A 14,190-nucleotide genomic window follows, 5' to 3' on the forward strand; every position below is an offset into this window, starting at 1 on the left:
AGAGCTGCCAACGGGTCTGCTGAAGGAACCCAGAGGACGCCGAAAGAACTTGCGGGCTACGGTGTGCTGGAAGAAGCCCCAGGTAAGTCCAAATTTTAATTTTAGTTCTCTGCTCAGAGTCCCTGAGGATCGAGGAAGCCACTCTGTGTCCACCATCCTGAGTTAGCTGGTCACAGAGTGGTTAAAGGAATAGTATCAAACTTCATCAATTTCTGGCAGTAGCATAAATCAAAATTCAATCAACAGTCTGATGGAACACAGCATATCTTTTTACTGTGCAGTGTCTTATTTTATTTATTTTACCTTATAGATTGCGTCCCCTGAGAAACTGACGGCGACGGGGAATGGGGCAGCTCATTATATGAGAGGGGATTCCTCTATGACAGTGTAGCAGTGCCTATCCTACTTTCCCCACATCATAGCGCATTATTCAGCGCATGACCCGCCTAAGTAGCCTGCTATGAGGAGCGAGAGACAAGACAACCTCTCTCGCTCCTACTCTGCCCAGCCAATCTGCCCCAGCAGGCTTCTGTGTGTCGGGCTCGGGCTGCCGCCGCCGCATCGTCATTGCTGTTTGCTACGGAACGGCAAACACATTAGCTGGAGGAGGGCGTGTCATGAGCCTTCCTCCCCTTCCGCTCCTGCTTCCAATGCTTTCAGGAGCAATGACACCCCCTCCTCCAGCTAATGTGTTTGCCGTTCCGTAGCAAACAGCAATGACGATGCGGTGGCGGCAGCCCGAGCCCGACACACAGAAGCCTGCTGGGGCAGATTGGCTGGGCAGAGTGTTACGCTTGGTGGTGTATTCTCCACAGTCAGCATGCAACGCATGAGCTGACGTGGAGGAGGTACACACACTAGCACAAAGAAACAGGCTATCCCTAGTATAGTGGAGGGGAGGACTGACTCCTGAAGGAGATTGTGGCGCACAGAGCCGGTGCAGATCCGACAGCCACAAACAATACTTTCGCGATAACGTCTCAGCGCAAGGTAGCACTGAGCGCATAAACCAGAACTGAGGAGATCAGGACAGGTAGACAGAATGAACGCTTGCTAGCTAGCCGCTACTTAGTGACAGCAAGCGTCCACAACAAGACAGACTGGAATGAGGCAGCAATGCGTAGCAGCGATGGCGTGCCTCACAAAGACAGGACAGGATAGTCAGGAAATAGCAGGATCAAGATAGATGAACGTAACACAGACAAATATACAATAAGTATGTATTCCTAGCGTATTACAATTACAGCTATCAATGAAACTATTTGTAACGTCTGACTAACATATGTATATATCGGCAATGAACCGATATATGACATAAGCAGGAACTCTGACTAGGACAGGAGTAATACAGGGAACAGGACTCAGAAGGATTCGCTATCTCTTCGCAGAGATGAACGCAATCCACAAACGGTAACAGAACAGGATTCAGAAGGATTCGTTATCTCTTTGCAGAGATGAACGCAATCCACAAACGGTAACAGAACAGGATTCAGAAGGATTCGTTATCTCTTCGCAGAGATGAACGCAATCCACAAACAGAACCAGGAGCAGGGTAACTACCTCAGCACGGGTGATCACAATACGCGCAACCTACCAAAACGTGCTGGAAAGCTGACTAACTGCACACAGGATATAAACAGTTCGTGTACGTATACATCAGCGACACTGATGTATCAACGTAACACGAATACAAGGAAAATAATAAACGTGCTGGTATGCATATATATTGGCAATGAACCAATATATGATGCAAAGACCAGCAAAGTATCTTTAGAACAAGAAACACGATCGGGGGCTGAAGCAACAGCAAGACAGGCTTAAACTGAAGCTATGAAAACCCGAGGAGTCCTGCAGGAAGCAGATCTTTATACTGAGGTCATCCAATAGGAGCAGACATGCAGATTCCCACACAGGTGAATGATAATCAGTCACAAGCTGACAGCAGGGAAAGGCAGACAAAGCTATACAGCTTGCATGGAAAGAGATCAGAACTACCTGAGCTGCAGCACTACTACTTCCAGCAATACCTGCTGCAGCAGCGATCATGACACAGAGTAGGAGCGAGAGAGGTTGTCTTGTCTCTCGCTCCTCATAGCAGGCTACTTAGGCGGGTCATGCGCTGAATAATGCGCTATGATGTGGGGAAAGTAGGATAGGCACTGCTACACTGTCATAGAGGAATCCCCTCTCATATAATGAGCTGCCCCATTCCCCGTCGCCGTCAGTTTCTCAGGGGACGCAATCTATAAGGTAAAATAAATAAAATAAGACACTGCACAGTAAAAAGATATGCTGTGTTCCATCAGACTGTTGATTGAATTTTGATTTATGCTACTGCCAGAAATTGATGAAGTTTGATAGTATTCCTTTTAAGCATTTTACAGAAGTACCTAAAAACTGGTGAAAAAGTACTATCCACATTTTTTTAAAGTATTTTCTTGCTCGCTGGTGGTTTATAGGGCATTTTATGACAAGGTATGAAAATATCACCTAGGAGAAAACTCAGGAGAAAAAGTGAATTGCGTGTGGGTTCTTGTCAACATAATTCATTGTAAGCAACAAAATACTCAAAATAATTTTGATGGTACTTTTTCACCTATCGTATTTTTTGGAATATAAGACTGCTGACACTGCTTTCATCTATTCAGGGGGAGTAGAAGAGACATGGGGACAGAAGGAGACACATGGGGACATAGGAAGACACAGGGGAACACAAGAGGACACATGAAATACAAGGTGGACAAAATCATTGGCGGGGAACATCTACAAGACACTCCTGGATGATGGACGCACCAGGTTAGTATATTTTTTTTTCCTGGTTTTTGCCCTCTAAACCTAGGTGCATCTTATAGTATACACCATTTTTAAGATGCACCTATTTATGTTATATCTTATCTATATATGTATATGTCTTATATTACGAAAAATACAGTACTTTCTTTCTGGTACTTCTTCAATTGTAAAGTGCTAAAAAGTTATTGTAAAGAGAAGATGAAAAAATAACTCCTAGAAGAAAGCTCAGGACAAAAAGTGAATTGCATATGAGCACTTATAAATACAATTCCTTTTAGGGCTGGTTAAAGGTAACCAGAGATGAACGCTTTGGCACAAAATAAACATATCCCCCGATAGATTTTACAGAATAAAAACTATACCTGGTATTTTCGCTGCTCTTGTGTGCCGTTTTTTGTGTTTTTTTTTTTTTACTAAAACTTCATACAAAACACAGTTCAAAGCAAACACAGAACATTTATATCACGCTTTTCTCCTGGCGGACTCAAAGCGCCAGAGCTGCAGCCACTAGGACGCGCTCTATAGGCGGTAGCAGTGGTAGGGAGACTTGCCTAAGGTCTCCTACTGAATAGGTGCTGGCTTACTGAACAGGCAGAGCCGAGAATCGAACCCAGGTCTCCTGTGTCAGAGGCAGAGCCCTTAACCATTACACTTTCCAGCCACAGTTCACCAGAAAAGCATATTATTTAGTGGGCTGTGTGCAAAATGAAATCACCATTTCTAAAAACCCCTTATGACTAATAAATATAGATTAAAAAAAAGTTTTTCAATATACCCTTCCATTAGCAGCTCCTCCCATCTCATCACAACTCTCTGTGATGCTGCAAGTATACAGAAAGGGGAAAGCAGAGCCAGAAGGGTGCAGGCTTGGGCTTGAAAAGACATCAGAGAATACAGACTCAGCAATAATGATTCCTGAGCAAAGCCAGACTGAATGCTCAGTCTGGGATTTTATCAGGGCTGATGACAAGCAGGCTGAGCAGTGAAGAATGAAACAGAGAGCAGGGTAGGTGGTTTCTCTAATGTTCTCACTGATATATATGGTAAAATACATGAGGGTGCTTCGTCTCTGGTTCACTTTAAAACAGCAGGGTTGTGATTTTGCGAAAAATGCAAACAAGCTGCATGTAATATTTTTAAAGAGATCCAGCTTGAATGAATGTGCAAAAACACACATTCATTCAAAAATCACCAAACACTACCTATTTTTGGTGCTTTTTTAATTCCAGAGTGAAAGGTTATTTTAAAGAAAGTATGAAATACTATCTCCTTGAAGAAAAAGTTAATTGAATTGTGTTGACCTGAAAAATGTTATAAACTTTATCCATTCCATCTTAAAATGAATTAAAAAATTGCAAAAAAAGAAGAAGTTAGGAAACCCTGCCTGGCCAAGGTGATGTTCTGGCGCTATCTGAAAGGAACACTTAGTTGTCAGTCATTGGTAGAGATGTTCAACAAGACGCTAATGACTTTGACTTGCATGCAAATTCTACATAGGTTGGAGCTTGGCCAATCAAAATCATAAAGAAATTTAGTTGCAAGCTGCATACAATCTGCATTAAATCTGATTGGAGTCTAGGAACACAAGTTTCGCAGGCACCAATGTAGTAAATTATAGCTTCTTTATTGGTCACATCAGACAAAGCACTCTGCTTTGTCTGATGTGACCAATAAAGAAGCTATAATTTACTACATTGGTGCCTGCGAAACCTGTGTTCCTGTACTTGACGGCTCCAGTGGTGTGGAAGACCGACTGCTTGGGCACATTATCTCCTATACATGGGTGCTGTCCCAATCACACTTCTTGGACTCATCTGATTGGAGTCTGTAATTATTAGCATGTCACTAACCACCTGCAGCCACTGGACAAATAGTAGGCCAATTCATGGAATAATGTCTCTGCTTAAAGCAGCAGGGAAAGCCCTACTATCCCAGGAGAAAAAAACATGCATACGTAGAGAAATAATTGTTCTACTTACATAACCTATTTATTGTACCCTCCATGTTTTGATCTCAGTGAATTTTATATAGTTAATAAAGAGAAAATCGGTTTGGGCATTTTCCATCTTTGCTACCTCTGACTGAAGCCAATCCTGATTTCATTTTCACCCTTACTCTTTTATTCGCCTAGAAACTGGACTATCATATTTAGCTTGCTTTGTCAACACATGTGAGCACAGCAGAGAATGTGTTTCAGGTCAAAGAAGCCTAATAATTGGCTGGTGCCGTGTCTCGACCGGATTGCTCACACGGTCCTGGATACAACCATAGAAAGAACGAGACGGCACTCCACTGGCTGCAAAAAAAGTTGCTATATATTCTGGAACTGTAGTCCTTCATCAGGTGTAAAACAGCGACTTCATGCACATGCACATGTATAAATACACATAAGGGTGACCTCACCCTAAACCCAATTGCTCCACCCCACTGTTATGGATTGCGGAGATGCCGCCGCGCAGTCTGGCAGCGGGGCAGCTGTCTCCGCGTTCAGACCGGCGGTTTCCGCACAGCTGCATGCATCTGGTTTGCCTGGGCCTTCTAGTGCACACAGATGGAGAGCTACGCGTGTGCGCACTAGAAGGCAAGCCCTTTATGCCAGTAGGAGAAGGATCAGCTGATCCCAGTGCGGTTACTGATTGGCTAAGTGGCGCAGGGCGGCACGGAGGAGCGCTGCAGTATATATAGATCTTGCTGGTCAGTCTCTGGTTGTCTGCCGTTGCGAATACTTACGTGTGAGCACTCAGACCTCAGTCAGATCCCACAGTGTGTTAGAACCAGGTGGACCTGGGAATTCACACTTAGCCAGATTACTGTTGTGTTATACTTTAGACCAGTTCCGGGGTGTTGTGACCAAGGACCTCACACCCAAGCTTAGGATCACTGTGTCATTGCTGTGTTATTCTTTAGACCAGTTCCGGGGTGTTGTGACCAAGGACCTCTTACCTCAGACTAGGACTGTGCTTTATATCTGTTATGACTATTTGCTCTGTCGACCTCTCTCTTGCTTTCTGATTTGGTACCTCTGCATATCTGCCTACCTGTTGCCCACCTGGCCTGCCCGACCCTCCAGGCTGTCACTCATCCCTTGAGTGCTCAGTCTATCTGTATTAGCTGTGACACTATTCCATCAAGTGTCAGTTAGCTATTAGGACTCCTGCTCCTCAGAGAGTCCGGCCTGCTAGCAGCCAGTGGCCTCTACTCCTCTGGAGTCCCCTGGCTGCAGTACAGTCTATTATCTGATCACCAAGTATCACTGGTTGCCAGGTTCTCTCTATTCCCTCTCTCAACTAAGGAGATAGTCCCTGCACAGCCGAGGGCCACCTGCCCCTCAGGTGGTTCCTGGCCGAGCTGCCTGTGTCTCCCGCCTCACGGGAGATAGCCTACAGTTACACCAAACACTTACACTTCATAGGTGTCCAGAGGTTAGTCATACTTGTATTATTGGTGATTCTGCAGATCATCCAAATTCAAGTATACATCTGTATTGTTGATGATTCTGCAGATCATCAATAATCAGATTCTCTCTGTGTGCTGACACCAATCGTTACACCCACACACAATAAACCATTAATGTCCAACATCCCCACTTAATGCACCATTTGCATAGTCCTTGAATTCCACACGGTCTTCTGGCTCTCCCAACAAAAAGGGCTACCAATTAATGCAGTAACAACATTTAACTGACTGTGATTCTGGGCCCTTCCTGATTGGACTGCTTCACAGAACAAACTGTAGGAATAAAGATGCGGTTTAAAACATGCATATGCCTGCACACTAGCTCAACTTTAAATTAGCACATTGACTGTACACATTGACTTTCCTCGAGGAAATACAACATCCATTGAATGTATCCATCTAGCTTCCCTCTGTTTCAGATACTTTTCAAAATTGCCCCCATTATTTGGAGGATTCATTGCCTCCCAACACACACCACTTAAATTGTGCTGCATTGTTGCCTCCTTCTTTGAAGTGCCTAGCTACCAATGTGCAGAGATGCTCAAATCTGAACTTTGGGTGAATCCGGATAGTTCTATCCGGATTTCACCCAGATACCTGTGCGAGGTGGGCGGTCAATCTTACCTGTGTGTCGTCTTCTTCGGTCCGTCCCTCGGCGCCTCTCACGATGCGGTCAAAGCGTCGGTCACATGATTACAAACACTTCCTCCTTCCGGGTTGAAGGAGGAAGTGTTTGTACTCACGTGACGCACGTGGAGTGCATCGTGGGATGCGCCGAGGGACAGACGAAGAAGACGTCAGACAGGTAAGATTGACCCCCCGCCCACCCCGCATAGGTTTACTGGGTGATATCCGGATAACAACTATCCGGGTTCACCCAAAGTTTGGATTTGAGCATCACTGCCAATGTGTCATAGTCTTTTTTCTCCATTGTCAAAACTAGTGATTGTCCTCTTGTGCTCCTGTATACGCGTTCTTACCGATCACGTTGTCTCACCTTTATATATATATGAGTCTGCAAGGGCATTTTAACCCATAAACTACCCCTGCCTTGGAACAGTAATGTCTCCCCTTGGTTTTAATTTTGCTTCCCGTATGTGGATGGCCAATCGTGTCCCCTTTAAAAATGGCACTACATACATTACTGTATTTCAGCAGCTTCTCCCTTCTCAACTTTGTGTCATACTGAACTGCCGTCAGCCAATCAGTGAGGACTCGGAGAAGGAATGTGGGAGGAGAGATACGATTTATTATAACAGAAACATTTATGATTATATTGGAATGCTTGCAATTACAGGGTTAGGTTGCAGGCTGCATAATAAACACAGAGCAGTGGGTAAATGGAATTTGATTTTGTGTCTGACAATCCTGCTTTAACTAATTGCCTGTGCTTATTTACAATACAGATAACACAGTGCCCAGAACAAGTTTACAGATATGTACAGGGTCATTTACATTTATGGTGCTATTTACAGCTGGATGAAAGAGATCAAACAGCCCAGGTGTTGGCCTATGAGCTATTGATCAGCAATATAACAAAACAATGACTTAATTGTATCCACATTCATAGTTTTACAGCTGCCCTTGGCAGAAGGGCAAACGGTGCTTTATTAGGAGAAATAGTTATGGGGCTTGTTTATGACCAGTTGAACGTTAAAATCAATCAGTTTTTACCCTTTAAATTCTGCACATTTACTACCTGAAGAAAGCAACTTAAAGAAGTTTCTCAACTTTGTTATTCATCGATAAATTTACGCCACCTATGTGTTTTACCCTTTGATTCCAGTGCTTTCTCTTGTATGCGGAGTTCCTCAACACAGTAAACTGGATTGGGTCCTATTTTCTTCCTGTGTTATAATTTTTACACAAAATATGTTTGGAGGCACCAAATGTGTATAGAACAGGTTAAAAGTGTTGGCAGTATCAACAGAAATACCTAAACTGCATTATAGTCAAGCAACCACAAGATGTCACTGTAAAATGTAAAGTACTGCAATGATCTCTATGGTATTGTGATTTCCTGTATTCACTCTGTGTTCCTTTCTGTTCTAAGTAAGCTACATTACCCTATGGTGGTGTATATTTTATCCCTGCATGTTTTTCCTCAGTAAAGAGTCCTAACTTGTTATACTGGGAGCCTATCTGCGTGTACAGACCACTCTGTTCTATCAAAAAGGAGAGGTTAATTTGGCGTAGCTCGCAGAAGAAATGCCAAAAAACGTCTTGGAAAAAACAATTTATTGTAGCACAAAAAAAAAGGGATAATGCATTTCACAAGATTTAACCCGTTTCCTTGGGTCAGTCAACAAGAAGTGCCAGATGGTTGATGCAATTAGGTATGAGCACCTCCACCTCTGGTGTGGGTGTTAGCTGTAATATTCCGCATAACATGCTTTAACCTGAGGATATTGTTCGTGGAGTATGTGAATAAATTGTTTGTATCTCAAGTGACAGCCTCAAGTCCATTTTTGAGTGGCTGGTCCACCACCGCCACCCGAATGTTTTAAACTTTGTATATATTTTTTACTCTTTTGGCGCCTCTGTACATCTATTTGCCAGGATATCCACCCTGGGTGGAAGGGTGACAAACCCTCTTTTCCTTCTTCAGAGAGCGACATCTTAATCCTGAGTGGGGACAGGTCTAATCTCCCCACCTGCCTATACAGTGGTTACCTGAGCGGTAACCCAGTTTTGTGAGTATAATACTTACCTACCACATTCCCCCCTTGATCCAATACATACTACACTATATTGGGCTCTCGGTTTTTCTCTTTCTTTTAACCTGAGGAAGGAGGTGCAGACTTCCGAAACGTGTTGTTTGGTGCTAATAAATTGTTGTTCCCATTTTCTTTCGAGGTAAGTGAGATACTTTAACAGTTTTTTTTTCACTCTTTAATAATTTTAGTTCTTTAGTATACCTCACTAAACCTTTTCATCTTTATCACATGACTTGTGTTTTTTTGTTTTTGTTTTTTTGTTTGCAATTTAGAAAACAAGCTAAGAAGTTCCTTCTTTTACACAAGTCTAGATTACAACCTTTTGTTTAAAGCTCAGCTGAAAGACAAATACTTCGATCTGCGTTCCCTGAAATTACTGTAATAAATACACACATTGGCCTAAAAGTCATGTGGAATAATTACAGTGGAAATGGCTGGAATTATGTCTTGTGATATTGGATTATGTTATAGTGTTCTAATAATTGAACTTTAATAGGGATTTTTAGTGTGTGTGGCGGTCGCACTGACAATCTGTCATCTCAATGTGTACATTAGTGCGCGTGGCTCACTTGATGGCTTCTCTTATTAGAATGCACATTACCCAGGAAAGTACACGGAGGCCTTGGGGAGTTTTCGTTGTTTTTTTTTTCCTTTACAGCTGCGTGAATTTGATAACGACGGCAAGATTGAGCAGCTGTTTCATTGGTTTTGGAATTTCCTATCTGCTTGTTATATATTATCGGCGTTATGAGAATGCAGTAAAACATGAAGGTTAAGCTAATATTACATCGTAGATCTAAAACCTGCCTTGAAGCTGAATGGTGCATTTAGGATGATGTAGTCAATCAGTGAAATGCAATTCTGTTGTTAAAGTGGAACTCCAGGCAACAAAATTGTAATTTTATCTTTCTAATATGGTTTTTATGTGTCATAAACAGAATATTTTCCAGTAACAGGAAATCTGGGGGCGGTGGTTTGGGCGCCACCATGGGCGCCCACAGAAATATCGGAAATGGTGGAAAATCTGGGTGGCCCCAGCGCCCAGAGGGCACGGTATTTGGTGTCCCAGTACCGCGGGCACCAAAATTTCCCCTCTTTGCAGTCATTTCTATGGGCACATATAGTGCCACCCAAAAATGTGTGTTTTTGCTGTTTTTTTTTCCATGGATGGGTGGTGGGGGTGGTAGTTAAGGTTAGCCGTGGGAGGGGTGGTAAAGTTAGTCGTGGGGGATTAACGCTAGCTGTGGGTGGGTGGTTAAGGTTAGCCATGGGGGGTGGTTAAGGTTAGCCATTGGGGGGGGGGTGATTAAGGTTAGGCATGTGAGGGGGTGTTTACGGTTATCTGTGGTGGGTTAGTTAAGGTTATCCATGGGAAGTGGTCAAAGTGTAATAAAACTCTTACATAACATTCAATAAAAATGTGTTTTCCTACTTTTAATTACCCATTCAGTTACCATAATTGCTTTTGAGCACACATAATACAGGATCTTCTAAAAAAATTAGCATATTGTGATAAAGTTCATTATTTTCTGTAATGTACTGATAAACATTAGACTTTCATATATTTTAGATTCAAATACATACAACTGAAGTAGTTCAAGCCTTTTATTGTTTTAATATTTATGATTTTGGCATACAGCTCATGAAAACCCAAATTTCCTATCTCAAAAAATTAGCATATTTCATCCGACCAATAAAAGAAAAGTGTTTTTAAAACAAAAAAAGTCAACCTTCAAATAATGATGTTCAGTTATGCACTCAATACTTGGTCGGGAATCCTTTTGCAGAAATGATTGCTTCAATGCGGCGTGGCTTGGAGGCAATCAGCCTGAGGCACTGCTCAGATGTTATGGAGGCCCAGGATGCCTCGATAGCGGCCTTAAGCTCATCCAGAGTGTTGGGTCTTGCGTCTCTCAACTTTATTTTCACAATATCCCACAGATTCTCTATGGGGTTCAGGTCAGGAGAGTTGACAGGCCAATTGAGCACAGTAATACCATGGTCAGTAAACCATTTACCAGTGGTTTTGGCACTGTGAGCAGGTGCCAGGTCTTGCTGAAAAATGAAATCTTCATCTCCATAAAGCTTTTCAGCAGATGGAAGCATGAACCCACTTTTGAACCAGAAACAGCGGCAGAAGCGCCTGACCTGGGCTACACAGAAGCAGCACTGGACTGTTGCTCAGTGGTCCAAAGTACTTTTTTCGGATGAAAGCGACTTTTACATGTCATTTGGAAATCAAGGTGCCAGAGTCTGGAGGAAGACTGGGGAGAGTGAAATGCCAAAATGCCTGAAGTCCAGTGTCAAATACCCACAGTCAGTGATGGTCTGGGGTGCCATGTCAGCTGCTGATGTTGGTCCACTGTGTTTTATCAAGGGCAGGGTCAATGCAGCTAGCTATCAGGAGATTTTGGAGCACTTCATGCTTCCATCTGCTGAAAAACTTTATGGAGATGAAGATTTCATTTTTCAGCACGACCTGGCACCTGCTCACAGTGCCAAAACCACTGGTAAATGGTTTACTGACCATGGTATTACTGTGCTCAATTGGCCTGCCAACTCTCCTGACCTAAACCCCATAGAGAATCTGTGGGATATTGTGAAGAGAAAGTTGAGAGATGCAAGACCCAACACTCTGAATGAGCATAAGGCCGCTATCAAAGCATCCTGGGCCTCCATAACCCCTGAGCAGTGCCACAGGCTGATTGCCTCCATGCCACGCCGCATTGAAGCAGTCATTTCTGCAAAAGGATTCCCGACCAAGTATTGAGTGCATAACTGAACATCATTATTTGAAGGTTGACTTTTTTTGTTTTAAAAACACTTTTCTTTTATTGGTCGGATGAAATATGCTAATTTTTTGAGATAGGAAATTTGGGTTTTCATGAGCTGTATGCCAAAATCATCAATATTAAAACAATAAAAGGCTTGAACTACTTCTGTTGTGTGTATTTGAATCTAAAATATATGAAAGTCTAATGTTTATCAGTACATTACAGAAAATAATGAACTTTATCACAATATGCTAATTTTTTGAGAAGATCCTGTATTGTCTGATTACAAATTACAAGGTCCCAAAGTACAGTTTATCTGCTCTGAAAGCTGCCATTGCATTTCATTCATATATTTTAATATAATTAGAACAGCTATCTAGTGATACATTTCTGTGTCTGATGTCAGCTCTGAGTGGTTCAGTTTCAGCAGTTGCTAATTAACCTGTGTTTACATTCCTCTGTTGATACAATGTTATCACCTTGGATCACAAGCTAATGCTAGGTACACACCGTACAATTTTCTGTTAGATTTTCTGTTAGATTCATCTGCCAGATAGATTTTTTCCAACATGTTGGATAAAATCTATCTGGCAGGTAAATCTAACAGAAAATCTATCAGAAAATTGTATGGTGTGTACCTAGCATAAAAGTTTGGATCACAAGCCTCCACTGCAGAATGAAGTGCTGTGTTTAACTGTTTGAATGCTGTTCAGCTAAAAAAAAATGTTGTTGATAGTTGGTTTAAGGCTGTAAATAATCTTTTAGAGCAAAAAAGAATTGCTGTATTTCAGACCACTTTAAGGTTAACAGTTGTGGTGTGTGGTGTCAAACTCTAGTCCCCGAGGGCTGGAGTTGGTCTCCTGTGCTTTAGACAAATGGAGTGGGTTTCCTCATATATGGTCAAACATAGTGGACATGTGCAAGTTCATGAGCTTTGGCCCTAAAGAAACCACTATAGAAACCATGAAAGCAGGTGGATGAGTGTTGGTAGGCCAAGACGTTACACCCCTCCCCCACCATCACCAATGAACCGAAGAAAGTGGAAAATCTCTTAAAAAAAGATTCCTAAACCCTTTAAAAAAATATTTACTCACCTTAGTAAGTATGCCTTGTACCTTAAACAGTTTTCTGTTTGCACAATATGTTCTAACATATTTACATAGTTTCATAGTTGGAAAGTAAGATCAACAAAGTTTAATCAGGCTTGAACAGTGCTAGATTCACACACTGTAAAATAAGAAGAAAAAAAAAAGAGACTGCTACATGAAACATTCTTCCATGGCATGGATGTACGAGCTCACTAAGGCAAAGACAACCAAAGAGGACTGATCATTCAGTGTTTAGTGGTAGGTAGGATGAAAGCCTGCTGGTTTCTGTCTGTCCCCTTTCAAAATGATAAAAGGAAACAGAGGGTGTTCTGTATGCGGTATGAAACAGGAAACAAAGGGTGTTCTGTGTGCGGTATGAAACAGGAAACAGAGGGAGTTCTGTGTGCGGTATGAAACAGGAAACAGAGGGAGTTCTGTGTGTGGTATGAAACAGGAAACAGGAGGTGTTCTGTGTGCGGTATAAAACAGGAAACAGAGGGAGTTCTGTGTGCGGTATGAAACAGAAAACAGAGGGTGTTCTGTGTGCGGTATGAAACAGGAAACAGAGGGAGTTCTGTGTGTGGTAGGAAACAGGAAACAGGAGGTGTTCTGTGTGCGGTATAAAACAGGAAACAGAGGGTGTTCTGTGTGCGGTATAAAACAGGAAACAGAGGAGGTTCTGTGTGCAGTATGAAACAAGAAACAGAGGGTGTTCTGTGTGCGGTATAAAACAGGAAACAGAGGGTGATCTGTGTGCGGTATGAAAGAGGAAACAGAGGGTGTTCTGTGTGTAGTATGAAAGAGGAAACAGAGGGTGTTCTGTGTGCAGTATGAAACAGGAAAAAGGAGGTGTTCTGTGTGCGATATGAAACAGGAAACAAGGGGTGTTCTGTGTGCGGTATGAAACAGGAAACAGAGGATGTTCTGTACGCGGTATGAAACAGGAAACAGAGGGTGTTCTGTGTGCGGTAAGAAACAGGAAACAGAGGGTGTTCTGTATGCGGTATGAAACAGGAAACAGAGGGTGTTCTGTGTGCGGTATGAAACAGGAAACAGAGGGTGTTCTGTATGCTGTATGAAACAGGAAACAAGGGGTGTTCTGTGTGCGGTATGAAACAGGAAACAGAGGATGTTCTGTACACGGTATGAAACAGGAAACAGAGGGTGTTCTGTGTGCGGTAGGAAACAGGAAACAGAGGGTGTTCTGTATGCGGTATGAAACAGGAAACAGGGTGTTCTGTGTGCGGTATGAAACAGGAAACAGAGGGTGTTCTGTATGCTGTATGAAACAGGAAACAGAGGGTGTTCTGTGTGTGGTATGAAACAGAAAACAGAGTGTTCTGTGTGTGGTATGAAACAGGA

The 14,190-nt window shown here is 42.6% G+C and overlaps 1 long non-coding RNA gene across 1 annotated transcript in view; it reads left to right on the forward strand.

Moving 5' to 3' along the window:
- Positions 1-14,190, forward strand: part of LOC137525838 (uncharacterized) — a 53,573-nt gene that overhangs the window by 13,030 nt on the left and 26,353 nt on the right. Inside the window, exon 2 of the long non-coding RNA XR_011023026.1 lies at positions 2,649-2,796. This is a non-coding gene — a long non-coding RNA (uncharacterized lncRNA). The remainder of the gene's footprint in view (positions 1-2,648; positions 2,797-14,190) is intronic.

The sequence above is a fragment of the Hyperolius riggenbachi genome, chromosome 7 (assembly GCF_040937935.1).
Source record: "Hyperolius riggenbachi isolate aHypRig1 chromosome 7, aHypRig1.pri, whole genome shotgun sequence".
In the NCBI taxonomy this organism is placed as follows: Eukaryota; Metazoa; Chordata; class Amphibia; order Anura; family Hyperoliidae; genus Hyperolius; species Hyperolius riggenbachi.